This window comes from Leuciscus leuciscus (assembly GCF_965113295.1).
Source record: "Leuciscus leuciscus genome assembly, chromosome: 10".
Lineage (NCBI taxonomy): Eukaryota > Metazoa > Chordata > Actinopteri > Cypriniformes > Leuciscidae > Leuciscus > Leuciscus leuciscus.
In genome coordinates, this window is record NC_138734.1 from 18,658,927 (window position 1) to 18,682,037 (window position 23,111).

The 23,111-nt window shown below is 37.4% G+C and overlaps 1 long non-coding RNA gene across 1 annotated transcript; it reads left to right on the forward strand.

The window, feature by feature from the left end:
* The first annotated feature begins 1,226 nt into the window (after nt 1-1,226).
* On the forward strand, nt 1,227-3,249 carry LOC309508556. The gene is made up of 3 exons (XR_014209542.1): nt 1,227-1,272; nt 1,304-2,161; nt 3,169-3,249. It is a non-coding gene; the product is annotated as an uncharacterized lncRNA (long non-coding RNA).
* Nucleotides 3,250-23,111: the final 19,862 nt, after the last annotated feature.

Here is a 23,111-nt window from a genome sequence, read left to right on the forward strand (position 1 = left end):
TTCCCTTTTGCATTAACCCTCTGGGGTCTGAGTGGTTTTTGGGGTCCTTGAGATGTTCTGACATGCCCTGACATTTGTGCTTTTTTCAGTTGCTTATAAACATATTAATGGCAAAGGTATAATTACACTCTATTTAGCACAAACAGGGCTACCATAATATGTGAGCAACATGCATGTACATGTTTGTATTTTTGAGAGAATAATGTTTATGCATGGTTATTGGAAAAACTAAAAACTAAAGTTTCTGAAATAAGGCCACAAAACACATACTAAATATGTGACAATAAGACTTTTGACAAATGGATGTCGTTGCCTAGAGTTTTTTCTTCAAAATGATTTGAAAATCATCCTGCCCTTATCATTCACATAACACAATACATTGATTTAAATCTTGTAAAACACTTTTTGTTTGTAAAGACAATATGCGCAAGGGGCGTCAACAATTCAACAGCATCATGCATATTTACCCAGACAGCAAGCCAACATTGAATAAACATTGTTTTTCCATCTGAATCATCATTATGGTTGACATTGAAATTTCAATGCAAAATAAATGTTGAATCACTATTACCATATCGATGAAAACCTGATGTTATTAATGTTGATGGCAACAATATTGGAACAACATTGATCTATAGTTATATCTTTATGATTGATTAAGCATTGATATTTGGTTTACCGGGCGATCGCTGAATGTGTTGAAAGGTCATTGATTTATAGTTGACCGGGAAACGACGCTGTTGTTGAAAAGTCATCGACATATAGTTGACCGGGAAATACGATTGAAAATGCATCGATTTTTGGTTGACCGGGAGATCAACACCAACATACTGCACCGGACAATCGTACAGGTAAGCTTGCTTAATGTTCGATATATGAATGAATTGTACCAAATCAAATACTGTTAGGCTGATCGTTAACATGATGGTTAGTGTAGTAAGTTACTACTAGTAACGCAGTGCTGCAGTCACTGAAATAGATTTTTGTTTTACCAACGTGTCAAAATCTGCCAAAAGTACTTCGTGGTTCTCTTCTAGGTTATAAAATTAGCAAAACCTCTGAGTCCAGTCCAGGTAATTTTATATTTGTTTTGTGCGTATAAAAGTGGTTGTGTTATACATGAACGCGTTCCGTTTTTGTGACGCATGCACATTATTAACAGCTTGTTTACGTTCAGTGTCTTAGCGCGCGGTGCAAACCAACAAATGCAGTCTTTTTGTAGACCGAGGTGTGGAAGCGTTTAAAAACTTTTTATTCGCCCTTTGTTTAAGTGTGAATTACATCATCTCTATTTTGTTCTTAGCACTGAATATCATGTCGTCATATCAGCGTCAAGAGTCAAGACACAAACATAGCCTACTAACGTTACGATCAAGTTTTTTTATGACTGTTAAATTCAAACATTGTGAAAGTGAGTTAAAGCTAATCTGTAAATCCGTCTGTCTTCCAATTCAGTTTACAGGTATTTGTGCAAGCACTGGCAGAGCAAACAGGTACTTTTAGCTTGAAATCATTCTTTGTCAATTCATACTGCATGTTATTTTGGGATAAATTATGTCCTAACTATTTATCGGTCTTTATTTTATTATTATGAATCTGTGTTTTCTGTTCACATTATAAATATCATTAATAAATTATGGGTAAAATAAATTCTAAACATGTCTTAAAATCTAATGTAGTACACCAAGTTCAATTTAAGATGCCTTATTACTCAATTTACTCATTTAAATTATATAAATGTATTTAATAATCAGATTAAATGCATATTTAAACTGTTTCAGGCCTCCATGTGAACAATGCTCAAGGTTTTGTGGCTATTAACTTGAATATGTGAATAAGAAGTGTAGGCCTACATCTACAAGTGTAGATGTGTGAATATAAATAATTTTACATTTTGACACCCATGCTTTATAGAAAGCTCTCAGCATAATCAAAATTAAGGGTAATCACAATTATGTTACCATATTTACAGCCCTAATTTAAATTGTATTACATTACTGAATTTTGGAAATATTAGCCTCAACTGACTTTTTCTTTTTTTTTCAATAGATTTGGCCTCGACTAGTCAAGTGAAGAAAGCTCCTCTCATGAGATTGCAACAGAAAGCAAGCAAGAGAAATTAAGACGAAAGCAACAGAATGCTGAAGATGAATCCAGAATTGTGAGTGTCATTATATATATATATATATATTTTTTTTATTTTTATTTTTTTTATTTTTTTATTACATGACGAATGAACATGAAAAATTTAAACCTAACTGGGCAACCACACAATGCCTTTGTTCAGACCTGGAATTTACATGTGTCTTGGGTGATTTATGTGTCTTTATTGCCATAATTCATGATGACACATCAATCACTATAACAAAAAGTTAAAGGGTTAGTTGACCCAAAAGTGTAAAATTGTTGTCATTTCTCACCCTCATGTCATGAAAAGACTTTAGTTTATCTTCGAAACTCAAATGAAGATATTTTATATCCGAGCAATTTCTGTCCCTCCATTGACAGTCCACACAATTACCATTTTGATGCTTCAAAAAGTTGATAAAGAGATCCTAAAAATAACCCATATGAATTGAGTGGTTTAGTCCAAATTTTCAGAAGAGACTCGCTCGCTTTGTGATGAGATTGAATTTAGACTTTTATTCACGTATAAACATTAATCAACAAACATAAACAGAAGAAAAAGCAAATGTGGACTAAACTGCTTGGTTCATATGGATTAATTTTAAGATGAACTTTTTGAAGCATCAAAGTGGTAGTTGCGTAGCTGTCAGTGGAGGGACAGGAAGCTCTCAGATTTCATCAAAAATATCTTCATTTGTGTTTCAAAGACGAAAGAAAGTCTTGCAGGTTTTGGAACGACATGAGGGTGATTAAATTACAGAATTTTTTTTTTTTTGGAGTGAAACTAACCCTTTAATAAAATAACGTGGCCTAGACCTCATCAGAACAATCGAATCTCAATGCATCTTGGGTGCGTTTACACCTGTATTTCGAGTTGTTCGTCACCCAAGATGAATGTTAATGCCAGGTGTGAACGGCACTACTCTGTGACTACACAATCATCTGAACAGAATGGATCATCTGAGAGAGATATGGTTGTCATTATGCTATGTAACTGTTTGATGATGGTTTTGTTTTGTTTGTTTTGATTTTTTTGGTTAGAAGACCTCAGCTAAGTTCCTGGAAAGGCTTCTCCCAAGACCTTCAAGGACCTGATCGACTCTGCAGAATCTGCTATGAAAGGTGATGAAACTGATGATTCAGGTTAGACTATAGTTCAGAATAAGATTATCTATATGCGTTCATGCATTTTTTGCTTAAGTTGTCACATCTGTTATTTGGAATGGGGCAGCGATCTTGCATCGATTCGTCTCCTCCTTGATTTGATTCCACCATCACCACAAGGCTGCAAGAGACCTGGATAGATGTCCTCATATCAAGCTGAACAACACCTTGTCTTCAAAAAGGTAAATTTGGACCTATTGTCTGCCTAAAAATATTGCCATTTGGGTTGATTGTATTGTGGAAAACGGCCAATTGGAGAGCTGACTTTGTGTTATTTTTGTCTTTGGCAGGGACCAGCATACAAGAACACCTTGATTGCATTAAAGAGACCACACAGCGTACCTGCTCGCTGCCGGTGATGCTGATATGGCAGTAAACTCAAAGACTACTACTACCTGCTCGCGATGGGACAAAGAGGAACTGCATTCATGGATGATACACAACTGTCAACAAGTAGTTTTCTGCAATCTTGTTCAAATCTACCTGTCATATTTGTTCATGTCTAGGCAAATTTGATTATTTTTTGCATTTAATTTTTTCCTTCTGTGCAACACCTCGTGAATGTGATAATTTGACCTTAAAACATCTGGCATATGTTTTAAAGGAGCCATTTTGCCCATTTGTGAATAAACTTTGGATTTACACATTTGTCTGAAGACTCTTGATATATAATAGTGTAATTTTTTTTTGCACTGAACAGAATACTTTATTAATAATAACACTTATAGTGTAATGCAATGGAATTAATATAGTGAATTAAATGTTCCATTACTTTTTAACATCCTGGCTGTAGATAAAGCAGGCTATTTAATTTATGGCATTACATTTAAAATTAACATTTAAAAACGATTGAAATTCCATTGAAATCACATTGATCCTTAGTTCAGTTGAAATTTCAACATTGTTTCAATATTCCTGATAATTGAAATACCATTGAAATTCCGTTGATCTATGGACAGGATTTCAACGTTGTTTCAATATTAAAACAGGGTGCAAAATGATGTAGAATCAACATCAGAGTTCGATGTTGATTCAATGACTTAATGTTGAAAACGTAATGTTGATTTAACATAGTTTCAATGACTGTTTGCTATCTGGGTAGTGATTCACACCTGAGGAGACAATGGGGCCCGCATACTTAATGAGCCATTCATTCAGGTGTGTCACCTATAGCCACAAGAAAGAATGCAAGAGCAATATATAAATATATATATACAGTGCCCTCCACAATTAATGGCACCCCTGGTAAATATGATCTAAACTGGCTGTAAAAAATAAATTTGCAACGTTTATCCTTTTGATCTTTCATTCAAAAAATGTGCAAAATTCTAACCTTTCATTGAAGTAAAAGAATTGAAAGTGGGGGGAAATCACATTATGAAATAAATGTTTTTCTCCAAAACACGTTGGCCACAATTATTGGCACCCTTAGAATTTTTTAAAAGTAAAATATCTCTGAAGTATATTCCCATTAATATTTACCTTTTTTAGTACACCAGGGGGACTAGGAACATGAAACTGTCCAGCTATGACTTCGTGTTTCACAGGAGTTTAAATATGAGGACACACAAAGGCCAAATCCCCTTAATCATCCATCACAATGAGAAAAACCACAGAATATATTTCTGATGCGCAGCAAAAGATTGTTGGCCATCACAAAATAGAAAGTGGCTGTAAGACAATAGCTAAAGAATTGAAAATCCCTATTTTGACCATCAGGGCAATAATTAAGAAGTTATAATCCACTAAATATGTTATGAATCTGCCAGGAAGAGGACGTGTGTCTTTATTATCTTAATGCACAGTGAGGATAATGGTTTGAGTGGCCAAAGACTCTCCAAGGGTCACAGATGGAGAAATGCAGAGATTAGTTGAGTCGTGGGAGTCAGAAAGCCAAAAAAAAAAAAAAAAAAAAAAAAAACTACATCCCCACATGTTGTTTGGGAGGGTTTCAAGAAAAATGCTCCTCGCTCCTCCAGAAACAAACTCCAGCAAATTTAATTGTCAGACACGACTGGATCTTCAGACAGCACAGGCTTCTTTGGTCATATGAAATAAAAAAAAGAGCTTTTTGCCAGCAAACACGCTAGATGGGTTTGGTGCACACAAGGATAAAAAGTACCCCATGTGTACAATTTAATATACCATTGGATCTTTAATGTTGTGGGCATATTTTTCTGCTGGAGGTCCTGGACTTCTTATTCAGATACATGGCATTGTGGATTCTATCAAATATCAACAGATAAAAAATCCAAACCGGGCGGCTTCTGCTAGAAGTCTTATAATGGGCCGTGGTTGGATCTTCCATTAAGACAACGATCCAAAACAAACATCCAAATCAACACAAAAATGTGTTAGGGAGCACAAAATAAAGCATCTGCCATGACCGTCCCAGTTCCCTGACCTGATGAGTGGGCTGAACTGAAGAGAAGAAGCACAAACATGGATCTGGGAATCTGAAGGATCTGGAGAGATTCTGTATGGAGGAATGGTCTCTGATCTCTTGTCAGGTGTTCTCCAAACTCATCAGGCATTATAGGAGAAGACTCAGAGCTGGTATCTTGGCAAAAAGTAGGTATTTAATAAAAGGGTGCCAATAATTGTGGCCTACGTGTTTTGGAGAAAAACATTTATTTCATAATGTGATTTCCCCCCCACATTAAATTTTTTTACTTAAATGAAAGGTTAGAATTTTGCTAATTTTTTGAATGAAAGATCAAAAGGATAAACAATGCAGATTTATTTTTTACAGCCAGTTTTGATCATATTTACCAGGGGTGCCATTAATTGTGGAGGGCACTGTATATATATATATATATATATATATATATATATATATATTCTACCAAATTGGTTCACAGTTGGAAGCATGTCAAATTTTTTTTTTTTTTTTTTTTTCACAAATTTTGCTGGCAAATTGTATAATATCCAAGGAAAACATGTCTAGTAATTGTGCAGTTAATTCTCATACTGTATTTTCAGTTTTGGAATATGTATCCTCTCCCCAAATTTGTCAATAATAAAACACAATAAAAATTATTTAAAGAAAAGGCTTATATTTACCTTTTAAAATTTGTTTACATTCCTGCTTACATTACATTACATTACATTACATTCCTGCTCAGTTCAGCTACCGTTCGGACGCTCTTGCTTACTGCTCCGCGCTTTGCTCTATCGCTTTTATATTTTATCTTCTATATTTTTATATTTTAGCTCCTTTTATCACCTAATTTTAACTTCAGCAAATCAGCACAGTGCTCAAACGACAAAGTTTGGATTACCACGAATTCTTCTATCCGACCAGCTTACATTCCGGGGAAAGGAAAACACAACTGCCTACAAGGATAAGAGAGAAAATGCCTCTTCTGGAATCTACTTGCTGCACTAACTGCCACAGACTTTTACAAAGGATTGCAGTTCTTGAAACAAAGTTATTTACGGGACCACCAAACCAGACGGAACACACAACAGAGCTTCGTCATGGACACCCTCAGCATATAGCCGGTGAGTCTCATGAAACTAGTGCTCCTCGACAGGTAGAGAAACAAGCCGATCGACTTACAAATCGATGGCACAAACAGGGAGCGAGACCCAAAGGCACTCGAGACATCAGATTGTCACGAGCCCCACATATTGCCGCAGTAGCATCCTCTACCCCAGATACAGCTCTGACAAGGACTGCAAACACTGGTCTCCTACCAACACCTATACATCTTGAGAACAGATTTGAAGTACTAATGAATGTAAATGAGGAATCCCCAAACGTGATGAATGTGATCGAACACAGACTGTATCAGCCAGTAGCTAACACTGATGCTAACTGGCGCTCAAGGTCGAGCAGACAGCGGCACTCAGCTCAGAGCACAGCCGAGCCCAGGACTCTGATAGTGGGGGACTCCATAATCAGAAACATTAGCGGCAGGGATACAACTACATGCTGCCTTCCACAAGCTACAACTTCTGATATAAACAGGGAACTTCAAAACATTCTGATGAAACATAAGACTGCAAATCGACTCATAATTCATGTGGGGAAGAATGATATTCATAAAGAGCAGTCAGAACTCCTTAAGAAGGATTTCAATGAACTTTTTGAAACACTTAAAAGACTGAAAGTTCAGACATTCATCAGTGGACCACTCCCAGCAAGAGGAACAAACAGGTTTTCACGGCTGCTTGGGATTAATACATGGCTGCAAAAAACCTGCAATATAAAAGGAGTAAACTTCATTGACAACTTCAATCTTTTCTGGAGTCAGAGACAACTATTTCATCGGGATGGCCATCACCCAAACAAACTTGGTTCAAGAGTGTTAAAGGACAATATCGACTTCTCCCTCAATCATCCTTCTGCAGTGTGTGTCAATCTGAACGACACACACACACCTGGAAACAGTATGAATGAACACGGGACTTCACTTCAGCAGCAAAATGGACATGCGGTTGACATATCACACAGGGACAATGATAACACCACTGAGCCACAACAACCTCTGCTCACGGACACAATCTCAGCTGAGCCCTGCCCACAGAGCTCACCACAGACAGACATATTAGAACTGCTCCAAGATTCAGCACCCAAGGACGACTTCCTGGAAAACAGCCAGGGAAGCCAGGACAGCATATCCCAGCCTCCGATAACACCTGAGCAACAGCCCCTTTCACCAGATACTTTCTCCCTCTCGCCAGCAACTCCACTTTTGTGCTTCTCACAGAAAATGGAAGAACTGGTGCATGCTGGAACCAGACTATCCCACTCTTTTGCTGCAAGCCCCCAGATACCAACCAAAAAACGTCAGGCACCTCAAACACCGAAGCCTGCGCGCCGAGCTCGCCCGCCCCCTCCTGTGAGAGCTCTTCGGCCTCTTCGGCCAAAACGCCAGGGCCCACACCCTCCTCCATCTGCTCGAGGTGAACCAAAAACAACTGATACCAGCTCTCAGTGATGTGTGTCGGGTCCCCGCTTTGATAACAGTAACTTTCTCAAATGTTTACAGAACAAGCGGGAACCCAGTGTGCCTGTATCTTTCTCTATTGCTGTTCTATTACAAGATAGAAAGTCTAAGGCCTTCAATAGCCGTACAGCAAACCCAACTAATCTGGTGCCTATTACATGTCAAACTAAGATTGCTGTGGGGACAAAAAGTAAGACTGTTAAGTTAGCACTTTTAAACATTCGCTCACTTAAAAAAATCACTTCTAGTCAACGACTTAACCCTCTGGGGACCAAGCTGTTTTTGGGGCCCTTGAGATGTTCTGACATGCTCTGACATTTGTGCTTTTTTCAGTTATTTATAAACATGTTAATGGCAAAGGTGTAAATTCACTCTATATAGCACAAACAGGCCTACCATAATATGCGAGCAACATGTATGTAGATGTTTGTATTTTTAAGAGAATAATGTTTATGCGTGGTTATTTAAAAAAATAAAAATGAAAGTTGCTGAAATAAGACCACAAAACTCATACAAAATATGTGCCCACAAGACTTTTGACTAATGGATGTTGTCCCTTTCAGTTCTAGCTTCAAAATTATGTGAAAATAGTCTTGCTTTATCGTTCACAAAAAAAAATACATTGATTTAAATGGTGTAAAACAGGTTTTGCTTGGAAAGCCAATATGCGAGGGGGAGGAGTAGTTTACACCTTAGTCCCACCCACTCTGCATAATGACTCTGCATAATTAGCCATTCATTCAGGTGTGACACTGACTGAGCCACAATGCAAAGACAAAATATATATTTTGAAGAAGACTTATATTGACCATTTAAGATTTTGCTTACATCTATCTTGTAAATATGTTTTGCTATTTTATTAAAAAGGTTACAATTACAACAATAATTACAATTTCAGCAATATTTCTGCAAAAAAGTACTCTTTCTTTGTAAAAAAAAAAAAAAAAAAAGATTATAGGCCTACATTTTATCATATGTATTCATTAGTTTGAATATAGCCAACATTGGAACATCTTAGTCTATGACTTTATTTTTGACAAAATAGTATTTTATATATATGAGCAGAAAAGCTTATTTGATGTGACAGTATATTCTACAGTAAAAACTGTACCCAAATCTAGTCAACAAAATGTTGTCTTTCATACTTCGCCTGACTTAACGCAGTAACTGTAACTGTAAAAGCAGTTTATTCTTTCACACACAGACGCGCGATTCATATTTAGGCTAAACACTCTTTACAAATATGTACCCTTCAATCATCTCACAGAAACGCGATTCATATTATAGAAACGCGATTCATCTTTTTGTTTACATAAGCCTACAACGTTATTCCATAACGTTATTCCACATTAACACTTGAGAAAGGATAACTTAGCCTACCTCACTCCTCAGCGGGATCTGCTCCTCATATCAGCACGGAAAATTTTCTCCATAAGGTAGGCTATATTATGCCTCTTTGTTTACAGCTGATGTGGGGGCGTTTCACAGACTGAAATGGTTCTCAGAATTTGCGTTTGAATAGCACGCGCTCTCCGGGGCGTGGTCAAATTACTTTTGAATGGCTCCTAATGAGCTCGACTGGAGTCGCTCTCTTTTTATACAGATTACAGAAGCTGATAATATTTGTTTTTTATATAAATTACTTCATTTAAAAGCTGCGATCTCAAGCTTTATGCCCGTGGGTCTGTTTGCCTGTTTGACTGAATTTTCGCGGAGTTATAGATAATTTTCGAACGCGTTTCAAATGGGAGTTTACTGACAGAGAGAAGGCAGAAATAGCATCATGTTAGTTTTTCTTTATTTGTCAAAAAGCAAAACACTTTATTTGTATTGTGAGTATACAGAAAAAAAATAGAAACTGAACAGGATCGATTGATGTATTACACGAAAATGAAAGATCAAAATTAACAGAGCATTTTGTGTTTATTTTTCATTGCTAAAAAAAAAAACGAGCAAAACGCGCGGGCGCGTTTTTGGTCCCCAGAGGGTTAATAACCACAAACAACCTGGACTTTATGTTTCTAAATGAAACCTGGCTAGAAGACAGCTGCAGTGCAACAATCCCCAATGAAACAGCCCCTCCTAACTTTACTTTTATGAGTGTCTGCAGAGCTGTTAAGAGAGGTGGGGGTCTAGCTGCTCTTTTTAAAGATATCTATCAATTTAAGCAAATATCATTTGGGAATTACCCGTCTTTCGAATATCTGGGTACTGTGTTAAAAGGTGCTCCTCGCATTTTACTTATTATTATTTACAGGCATCCAAAATATTCTCCAGCCTTTGCTGAGGACTTTACAGAACTGTTATCAACAATTACCTCAGAGTTTGACTGTTTTGCCATTGCTGGAGATTTTAACATTCACATAGATAATGCAGAAAACAATATGGCAAAAGAAATCAAAACTGTTTTAAAAACTTTTGATCTGACTCAGCATGTACATGGACCCACACACAATCATGGACACACTCTAGATTTACTTATCAGTAAGGGTCTAAACATTTCATCGATTGTTATTAAGGATGTAGCACTGTCTGATCATTTCTGTATTTTCTTTGATATATTGATCTCTCCTGCCACTGAAGCCAGATCTGTGTCTGTCAAGAAGAGATGCTTAAATGAGAACACTAGTGTACTATTTATGAAGGCTATATCCTTAACACCAAGCATATCTGCTGACTCTGTTGATTTTCTCCTTGATTCTTTTAACTCAAAAGTTAAAAATATAATTGATGATATTGCTCCTGTTAAAGTCAGGAAGAAGAGTGGCAGACAAAAAGCACCTTGGAGAAACTCAACAGCAGTGCAAAATATGAAAAGACAATGCAGAAAAGCAGAGCGCATGTGGCGGAAGACAAAACTTGTAGTCCATTATAACATCTACAAAGACAGCCTGCATGCTTTCAATATGGAACTAGGCAAAGCTAGACAGACTTTCTTCTCAAATATTATAAACAGCAATTTAAACAACACACGCACTCTTTTTGCTACTGTAGAGAGACTGACAAACCCCCCAAGCCAGATTCCTAGTGAAATGCTCTCAAACAGCAAGTGCAGTGAGTTTGCTTCTTTCTTCTCTGAGAAAATCAATAATATCAGAAAGGTGATCAGCACATCCTTGAGTTGCACTGAGGTCAGACAGATCAGACCACCTGAGAAAGTAGTTACTATGTCTGACTTCAAAGAAATTGATGGCAAAATTTTGGAAGAAACCGTAAAACACCTTAAAACATCAACATGCGCCCTTGACACACTTCCCACATCTTTTTTCAAAAGTGTGCTAAACAGTTTAGAAGCAGATCTTCTAGAAGTGGTAAATGCCTCACTTCTCTCTGGGAGTTTTCCAAACTCCCTGAAAACTGCAGTTGTCAAGCCCCTCCTGAAAAAGAGCAATCTGGATAAGACCATATTAAGCAACTATAGACCGATCTCAAATCTTCCTTTCATAGGCAAGATCATTGAAAAAGTTATCTTCAATCAGCTGAACAAATTCTTAAGCTCGAATGGATACTTTGACAATTTTCAATCTGGTTTCCGACCGCACCACAGCACAGAGACAGCGCTCATAAAGATAATAAACGATATTCGCTTAAAGGTACTTTTGACGTGCTTTTGCAGCGTTGAGCATTGTAGCCAATCACAGACATGTCTGTTGATCACATCGGCCAATCAGAGGCGTTTAAATGAGTCGTTGTGCTGAAGATGTGTTTTGCGCGAGCTCACCGAGTTCACGTTCGCGTTTGACTCCAAACCTGTCATTATTATTGGCAATAAACTTAAGATGCAAATAAGAGATTCACTTGATATTATTATTGATGCTGCTCTGATGCACTACATTACGCAACGCTCTGTTTGTTGTTAGGAGGACTAAAAGTTCAGCAGTCTAGCTCATCAATGTCAAAATGATTAAAGAAGTTAACAAATGCCTGTTAAAATGTAAGTAGATACAATTTTTATATTTGTAGAAAATAGAAAATTTACAATAGAAAAGTTCAACTACCAACAGTATCCGGTGACGCAAATTACTCAACTTTTTTTTTTTTTTTTTTTACATTTTGCCTTTTTGAATTGAAAATATGCTATAATTTCCTTGATTCATTTAGAGAGAATGCATGTATAATTAAAAATAAAATATTAGTTGCAAATAGTTACAATTATTTCACTAATACAACAAGCCTTTCTTTTTCTTTATTCCCTTAAATCGCTTTTATAATTAATGAATTCCTTTAAATAAAAATACCCAATTTTAGTTTGGGCTGAAGCACCGAATATCCAATGACCTTAGAACCGCCCCTGTATCCATAACGTTTACTGATGGGTGCCGTTATGCCAACGTTACGTTACAACACACAATACAGCGCCAGTTAGGAGATCGATCATTTGATTAGCTAAGCAGTCCTATTAAATCCAGTTCCTCTCAGATATCACAGCAATGAAACCAGGTTACAACCGGGGAAATAACAAATACAATAGAATTAAGTAGTCTAAACATAACTGGTGTGTGCATGTGATAAATCTTTCTGATTTTATATTTGTTATATAGGCTACTTATTAGCTACATGGCCCTACAGTGTAATGTAATACAAGGATAACCAGAGGTTTTCACATATTGACTTTTGCAGGCAAGAGTAGTTGAAGAAAGTAGCTGGAGCCTCAGCCTAACCATGAAAAGGAAGGCTAAAAGTGGGGATATTGCCAGCTTTTTTGCAAAAAAAAATTCAAAGAAGTACACAGGAGGAAGAGCGTGAGGGAAATGAAGGAGAGGCCAGTAAACTGGAGAGACCAGGAGGGTCAGAGCAGGAGAAGACAGAAGGAGACAAGGAAATAAGTGACGGAGAAGAGGAAATAAGTGAAGGAGATGAGGAAATAAGTGAAGGAGATGAGGAAATAAGTGAAGGACATGAGGAAAAAGAAGAATCAGTGAGGGATGAAGAGGAGGCTCCAGATTCAGAGAGAGGGACAGAGGCAGGGAGTGATCAGGAGGAGGAAGATGACAGAGAGGAAGAGGGTAGACCTGCAATTCCCCCTGGACCACATGGTATGTTTTTATTCTTCTTTCATATAAATTGCCGTTCAGTAGGATAATATGTAATGCCACTTATATGCATTGGCTATGTCCATGTACTGTTCAATTGCATTAGATAATTATATTTGGCACTCTCCTCTTTTAAAAAAAAGATATATCAAAATGCAAAGGTGATGCAGCAGTGCAGCCTGATTTAAAAACATTCCCAAAGACACAACATGGAGCAGCAAAAAGAAGCTTCCACAGGGAGTGGTACAGTTCTCGGCCATGGCTTGAATATTCCATGTCTAAAGATGCAACTTACTGCTTTGCATGCAGACATTTTGCACATTTAAAAACAGTGTATTCACATCAGAAAATGACTATTCTAACTGGAAGAAGGCCACTTCCAAAGACAGTGGGTTTAGTGTACATGCCAGATCAGACACACATGTGAATGCAATGATTGCATGGAGTGAGTTCAAAAGAATGGCCAAGAAAAATACAACTGTCTTGGGAATGATGGGAGATGAAAATCAGAAACAAGTAATCGAAAATCAAAAGTACATTAAAACTTTGGATGAAACCTTGCTGTTGACAGCCACTCAGAATATTTCCCAACGTGGCCATGATGAATCGGAAAACTAAAAAAACAGGGGAAATTTCCTTGAGATTTTAGATCTTGTGAGTAAACATGATGCCTTAGTGAAAAAACTGCTGTCACAGGGTCCCAGAAATGCTAAATACACAAGCAAAATCACTCAAAATGAGATTTTGGAGTGTTTAGCAGAAATGGTGAGAGAGGAAATTATAAAAGAGGTTAAAGAAAGTGAGCACTTTTCTATTTTAGCGGATGAGACTAAAGACATTCAAAAAAAGGAGCAGCTGTCTCTGGTCGTAAGATATTATTATAATGGTGTGGTTCAGGAGAGCTTCCTTGAGTACCAGAAAGCAGAGCACTTAGATGCAGCCAGTTTGACAGAGAAACTTATTTCATGTCTGGAAAAGTATGGACTGGAATACAAAGAGAATCTGGTGGGCCAAGGCTATGATGGGGCTTCAGTCATGAGTGGCAGGTGCTCTGGGGTCCAAACAAGGGTTAAGGAAGTTGCCAAATATGCATTTTATGTTCACTGCAGGGCACACTGTTTGAATCTTGTCATTGTGGACAGTGTAAAAAATGTCCCAGAAGCTGCATGTTTTTTCACTTTGCTGGAAAGACTGTACACATTCATGTCAGGCTCATATGTACACATTAAGTGGATGGATGTTCAAAAAGAAATGTTCAGTGGTGGGGCACCACGAGATCTTCCAAGGCTAAGTGACACTAGATGGGCCTGTCGTTATGCTGCATGTAGAAACCTTATGGACAGGCTGCCTGCAGTAATAAGAGTGCTGGATGAAATTTCAGATGAGGCCAATCCACAGAGAGCTGTAGAAGCAAGAGGACTACGTTCTCAAATTGATTTTAATTTCATAGGGCTCCTTGCAGTCTTCAGAAAAGTGCTAGGTGAAACCAAGTTTTTATCTGAGATGCTCCAGTCAACTAATGTGGACCTTACCAAAGCAGTTGACCTTACTGAAACCCTCAGACAGACATTGGAAGATTATCGCAAAGAGGAGAGCTTTAATGACCTGTGGAGTACAGCAATTGACACATGCAATGGTTGCAACATTCCTACCATTGTCAAATCAAAAAGAACCAAACACACATCTAGGAGACTACATGATACTCTTGTAACATCTACACTTGGACAGCAAACACATGTTGACCGCAAAGATGCCTTTAGAATAGGTATATTCATTCCCATCATTGACTCAATGATCAGTGAAGTGGACAGGCGCTTTTCAAACTCTAGCAGCAAGATAATGAGGGGTATACAAGCTTTAAATCCATCAAACAATGACTTCTTAAAGGAAGAATTGGTTTTGTTAGTGGCTGAGGAATATGACTCTGACTTGCAAGACTTGAAAACTGAGATACACCAGGCAAAAAGACTTCTTGAAAGAAACAGAGCAAATGGCAAAGTAAACCCGTCCAGTCTGACTGAGTTTGTGACGTTCTTGGTGCCTTTTAAAGAGGTTTTCTTTGAGCTTTTTCGCCTGTGCAAGATCGCTATTGTTTTGCCAGTGAGTACTGCTGGGTGTGAGCGAAGCTTTTCAACTTTAAAGCTTGTAAAAACTCACCTGCGCTCAACCATGGCAGATAACCGTCTGAGAAATCTGGCTGTTCTCAGTATTGAGAAACAGCGTGCAAAAGCACTAGATTTATATACGTTTGTGAAATGTTTCGCTGCAAAGCACAACCGTCGCCTTAAGCTTTCCTAAAAAGATTGATGATCATGGGTCATTTGTGGACTGTAATTATAAGTTTTTAATTATAATAAGAACTTGAGTATTGTCCGCTGTTTTATACTTGTAGTCCACTGCATCTTGGACACAATTATTGTACTTTTTTTATATTTTCATTTAGCTTTTTATACTTTTACTTTTTAAAAGATGCACAGTTTTGTTTTGTTTGAACACTGGGCTTATTCCTGTTGTGAATTAAAAACCGTTGTAGTGTGTAAGGGCATGATTAAACAATAACTACTGTAGTTTAAAAGTGTTTTTGTGTTTGTTTTGTTAAAGCAATTCATATATAGGGATTCCCATGTACCGTCTACCCCTGCCACCCTGCCAAGACCTCTTGCCACCCCTTTGCCCCCCCATGTAAAATTTTCTAGATCCGCCACTGGCTCTACATACCCTTTGTGGTGTGGGCTATTCTCCTTTGCTGTTGTTGGTGGAGAATCTGACATTTTTTAATACATTATGTAGGGTATTTGCAACAGCATACTGTCACGTTTACCGTCTGTCTGTATCTGCACTACATTACCCAGGATCCTCTTTGGCACACCTGCATTCAATCTCTCAAGATTACTAATCACACACACCTGTTCAACATCAATTACCTCATCAGCCCACTCATAAAACACTCACTGTGATTTCAGTCTTTGTCAAGCCTCCAACAGGAACAGACCATATTCCATTGTCTCCTTAACCTCTGATGCATCAAGACTCCAAGATGTAATGTATACTTACCTGTAGTGATGGCAAAATCGAGGCCTCGTGAACCAATGAAACAGTTGAACCAAATGTGCCATATTGTTTCGAGGCTTCGAATCAATCCGACACCCGTCTCAACGGTGACACCTAGTGGTCACTTGCAGGTGTTGATCTGAAACAACCTTGACGAGCCATTTAAAAAATGTGTTGTTTTTTTATTATTATAATGTTCTAATATGTGAAGCTTGTAACCTATAGGCTCCTCACTGTGCATAATGTTATTTTGGTCATGAAAAATGAATATTAATAAAAGAAATCAAGCCACAATGTCTCACTTTTTGAGAGATTTGTATTCAAAAATATTAATTTATCTGCTGTGGAAGGACTTAGCCTACTTCTTTTTTTACAGATAATTTCTCCAGCCTTTGAAAAAATCCTCTCACAAGGGACACTTGTTGCTGGCATACAAAGATATTTTTTTTGCAAGGACATACAAATGAGGAAAGATTACTGCTCTCTCTTTCCAGTAAGTTAGTGGATCATGAGTTCTGGGCAAATACGCATCGTTGATGTATTTTTTCACTTCCACTGTGGCAACAGCTGTAGCATTGTGTATCATCTTGGTTTGATGGATGCGAGTATCAAAAAGTTCCCATAAACTGTCCTGTGTTTCTACTGGTGTTGATGGTGATGGTGATGATGATGATGATGATGGGTGTGATGTTGACATTTCTGGGTCTGAATAAAAATGAAAACAGCAATTAGTAACAAATCCTAAACTGACGGCATATATGAAGGATATATTATATTACATGATTCAGATTACATAACATAACACAGACTGAAACTGTCACCACCATGTTTATAAGAGCCTCATCCAATTCCCTCTGTCTGACTTTTAAAAGAGAAGATAAAACATACTTTCAGACAAATACATTGGAAAAATACAGCTTCAATTAGTGCACATCTATTAAAAGTATAGCCTACTGGTTCATTATTTGGAAACCTTCCAGTGTTTATAATCAGTGCTTTATATAACTTATAAACTTTATAAACAGTGTCCCAAAAGGTTGTAATTATATTTCAATTATAATTATATTTCAAACAATGCATACCTTGCTTAGATGGCCCAGCAGAGTCAGTAGCAGGCCTAGGTACAGGGGGAATGCCATCCTCTGCACCCTGCAAAATGGCAGGATGAGTGCTCCTCAAATGGCGCATCATGGATGATGTATTGTTGCAGTAGGCTAGCTGCCGATCACAATACACACATCTCACTTTATTTGGGGTTTCTAAATGGAAATGCTCCCACACCACTGATGTACGGCATCTCTTCTGGGGAGCCTCCATTTTATCTATCTATCCAAATCTATCTATCTATATATGAATCGATCTATGTATCTAGATATGTATCTATAATCTATGTATCTATATATGTATCGATCTATAATATATGTATTTATATATGTATCTATAATCTATCTATATATGTATCGATCTATAATATATGTATTTATATATGTATCTGAAATCTATCTATATATGTATCTATCTATTAATCTAGCTGTCTATATATATTTATATCTATGTATCTATTAATGTGTCACTATATGTATACTCTGTCTGTCTCTAGCCTATCAGTCAATGTGTTGTGTAAATTTAAATGTAAGTCTAAATTGCCTATAACTAATCAAATCGCACTATGTCACTATATCACCAAAAATCCGCTATCTCAAAGTCAAACAAAAACCCACGAGGTCAAAATGCGTTTATTTCACTTTTATACAGATGTGCGATTGTGTGGTCTGTTCCCGACCGTTCCAATCAAACGCTGATTCGGCGGACCACACCTGATGAAACACTTAGTGAAACACTTCGAGGCTTCGTTTGGTCATAGTCACGTGACATGGGTGTTTCGAATCACGCTTCGGATCAGTGTTTCGACACATCTGCGCTTCGGGATCTCGCAAAGCTTCGGAACGACTGTTTCGCTTCAGCCATCCTTACTTACCTGAAACACTAACCTCGATGTCATTGTTGTGCTGTCTTCAGAAATCCTGTCTGATTCCATGCTGCCTGTGATCCTGTGTTCCCTCGAGTTTCCAGTGTTTCATCCAAGCTTGCTTGCTGCCGACCGCATCTGAAAGAGAAGAGACAAATATTAATGAACTGCGATTGCTTGACATCAACTTATCCGAAGTGAAAGTGCTTACCTGCTTTTCGCCCCACATTGAGTTATCTTCACGAAATCTGCACTTGAATTCTATGAATACTCACCTTGCACTCTTATCATCTGTAAATAAAGCTGTGTTTGGATTCACTTACCTCTGTCTCCTGGCCTGTATCCTGACACATGCACTGCAGTGTACACTTTATTTGCCATCCGTAGCTCTGATACATCAGTATATTCATTCTGCCAGTCTCTCTGATCCAGTGCAGCCACCACTGCTGCTTGTCGTGAAAGAGCATTGTAAAGCTGTTTCCCAGAATTATTTTAGATTTTAATTATTTTCAATTCATTTTTTGGTTCTTGATAAGGGTGCACATTCACCAGGAACTCTCGCAGGCCCACAAGTTTGGCATTAGCTATAGGGTTACAATGGGATTTTTATTAATAATAAAAGTAAAACACAAACAAAAACTACCCCAAGGGGGAAAACATGACTAGACTAGACTGAGAAACACACATGAGGGACATAGACGGTGTACATACGACGATGATCTGGCACAGGACTTCTTCTGGTGTTTAATGGCCAGTGGCGGCTGCTGGTCTTTCAAAGAGGGGAAGCTCATTTTCGGCTCATTTATTTATACGTAAATTCTACGTTCCTTTTCAAGAAAATGCTCTGTGACCCTGTTGTACCAACTAGGCGTCTTTTCCAGTGACTTGACCAGTGTCCTCTCAATGGCCAGCAGAGTTAGCTATAATTGTATAAATGTAACAATATAATAAAGGTATAGATAATAATATAATAAAGTATAATAATACTACTACTAATAATATATTTTTAAATTATATTAATAGTTATTTTTTAATTATTACTAAGTAGTGAGTATTATAAGTAATAATATAATAAAGGTATAAATGTTTAATTGTGTGAAATGCATTATGAAAATTGACAAGCAATTTCGACAAGCAAATACCAAGAAATAGGTTGCAGCAGTTTGTCTTTTGACTATACTTGCAAAATCCGCGATGGGACTTTTTATTGTATGAAATCGCTGTCAATCAAAAGGAGATGCAGCCTTTAAACAAACCCTCCAATCATCACGCAGAAGCCCGGAGTCCAGGCCAGCCCACTCCTCCATTCACCCCCAGAGACGCTGAGCGTCCATGGGCGGGACATAATCGCAGCATTTATCCAATGACCGTCTAGTTTCGAAGCACTGAAAAAAACGGTTCAAAGCAGGCCCATAGAAGTCAATGGACGCTGGGCTTCAACAGGGAAATGCACTGTGACGCTACGGGAATGTATGATAAGGAAATCGAGTCAGCCGACCTGCTATATGTAGCTGATTCTGAACGAACTCGTCTTTGAGATGAACGTTTTCTAACGCATTTTTAGTGAATAAAATGTTAACACAATAGTATATATTTGACCATTACTTTTTTTACATTATAGGGGAAGCCGAGCTTCCCTTGCAGTCTTAAAGAAATCCCCACTGTTAATGGCGGTTGGCAGACCAGTGTGGAGCGCATAATGGTTGGGAAGTTGGTAAACAATAAGACGAATGAAAATGAGAAAAAAAATAAAAAAATAATAATTAATACAATGGTATCTTAAATTCTATGGTCTTTTTTCTTTTAAGAAAATAAATAATTCATGAAATATACTTGATTGATTTGGGCATTTTCCTAACAGAACCTGAAGTGTCAAATTATTTATTCTCAAAGATCTTAAAGCCAGAATTAGTTGCAATCTTGCTCTTTCATATGCACCACACTCTAAAAGTACACATTCTACTGATTCTGCTAGACCACATTTGTCACAGTTTCCAGTATCATTCTTCCTCAATCTATGCAGACACTGATTTAATACACAATGTCCAACACGCATTCTTGATGTTAAAACATCTTCTTTCCTGTTGCCAAATTTTCTTCTTTCTAGACCTACTTTTTCTTGAATGTGGTGAAAGTGTCTGCCTTTTGTCCCACTATCCCATTCCTCCAGCCATTTCTTTCTAATTTCTTTAGCTATTAACCCTTTTACTTCTTTACTCACTGACACTTTAATGTCAGTTTGTAAATGTTTCAAAGCCTGTTTAGCCAGATGGTCTACCTCTTAATTTCCTTTCAGACCCATATGTAATGGTACCCACAGCAAGTCTACTGTAAGTCCAGATTGTCTTATTCTAAATAGACTCTGCATCACTTCAAATCACTTCATCTTGTCTTGCTGTTGATATTCCGCTTAACAAGCTATTTAAAACTGAAAGGGAGTCTGTACAAATTACTGATCTTCTTGGTTGTACTTCTTCTGTCCACTTAAAGGGACAATATGTAGCTTTTTAGGTATTTTATTATCTAAAATCAATATTTTTATTCATAAATATGTCCTCAATGGTGTACAAATACCTCTGCCAATGATCTGACTTATCTTCGTAAACAAAGAATTTATTATCTTTATATACATGGGACGGGTAGGTCCACAAAGGCTTCCATGTAGTTCCGCCATCTTGAAAAACTATAATAGCAGAGAGGGACAAAAAGTACTAGGCCAATGCGTTTCCACAACGCGTTTTCGTTCAGAGCCAGCGTCACGTGACTGAAACCAGCAGAAACGGAGGAGCAGAGCAGTGAGAGGCGCTTGTCACTGCCGCGGCAAGTTTAACCCCCTGAGGTCGACGGTATCGCCGGCGATACCAGCTCGCTTTTTTTTTTATCAGTGTAAAAGAAACTCATAAATACTCTGTTGACTTTGATTTTTCATAGGAGTTTCGTACATCAATCGATTCTGTTAAATGTGTATTATTTTTGTGTATACTCATAATTAAAACAAAGTGTTGAGCTTTTCGCCAAATAAAGAAAAATAAACACAAAGCGAGTTCTGCCTTCTCTCTGTCAGTGTAGTCCATTCTGAAACGCGTCCGAAAATTAACTGTAACTCACCGAATACTTCTCACACAGACACGTGAGATATGTCTTTATGAAGCTTGAAATCTCTTCTTTTAAATGAAGTAATTTATATAAAAAACAAATGTTTTCAACTCATGTAATCCGTTTGAAAGCAAGGAGAGGTACCGTTTTTCCTTCTGCCTCATTATCTCTATAATGAGTTGAGGCCGCCCCGCCCCCGGCGCTATTCAAATGGTAAATAGTTTAGGTGATCTAGTATGCATCGCATACGCCCCCCGATCAATGCCATAAAAACACAGTTTCTTCATCAGACTTACTGATAGTTCATCGCGTTTTGAGTATGGCACGCTTCTCCAGTAAAGACGCCCTTCAGATGATTCTGGACAGCGAGGAAGAATGCATGATACCGGGTTTTTTCCTCAGAGGAAGATTGTAACTCAGACTACGAACGGCAGCATTTTGAAGAGCGAATTCCGCCGAGGACACAATTTCGGAGTAAGTTTTACTTAAAAGTCTTTTGTCTTTTATTTTTCGTGTTCGCATTTATGAGGAAAAAACAATATTACGTGACAGTTCTCCATTATGGACGCAAGCGCTCTGAAAGCGCACTAAAAGACTTTCAAACTTTCACAGAGACCTCAAAACAGAAACTACAAATCCTTTCTTTAAAACGAATTTTGTTTTGTATCAATTGTATCTTCATTTTAATATTTTTTTCATTAACAAATTTCCTGGATTTAAAGTAAATATAGGCTAGCAATCACAACATAAGGTGCTTGAACTGGAGATCATCATTAACCAGACCGTAGCCTACTCGCCTCACATGTCTAAAAAATTTGAAATATATTTACAGAAAGCTGGTTCTAAACAAAACCATCCAAAACAAAAAACTATGTAGCCTAATAAATGTGAATTTCTCCGGTGCGTTCACTAGCCTACTGCGAAGATTGCGAGTCAATAGCCTATCGTCAACTTCATCTTTGCCAGAAGTTAAATTTAAATTGCGTGTGTGAATGAATGATGATGTTTTAGCAAACTGTATTGCTATACTGAGATGAGTAAAAATGTTGAAATATGTTGAAATAAAATGTAGGCTATTTGTATAAGCAACGTATTAAACTGCAAATTAACAATATGCCCTAATATTTCATGAAAACAACGTTACAGTCAGGCGAAATATGAAAGACAACATCTTGTTGACTAGATTTGGGTACAGTTTTTACTGTAGAATATACTGCCACGTCAAATAAGCTTTTGTTTAGCAATTTCTATATCTATTTTTGTCAAAAATAAAGTCATCAACTAAGATGTTAGCTGTTCCAATGTTGACTATATTCAAACTAATGAATACATAGATAAAATGTAGGCCTATAATCATTTTTTTTTACAAAGAAAGAGTACACTTGAAATATTGTTGAAATTGTAATTATTGTTGTAATTGTAACCTTTTTAATAAAATAGCTAAACATATTTACAAGATAGATGTAAGCAAAATCTTAAATGGTCAATATAAGTCTTCTTCTAAATATATCTTTTGTCCTTGCATTGTGGCTCAGTCAGTGTCACACCTGAATGAATGGCTCATCATTATGCAGAGTGGGTGGGACATTGTATTCTCAGGTGTAAACCACTCCTCGTTCACGCCCCCCTCACATATTGGCTTTCCAAGCAAAACCTGTTTTACATCAATTTAAATCAATGTATGGTTTTATGTGAACGATAAAGCAAGACTATTTT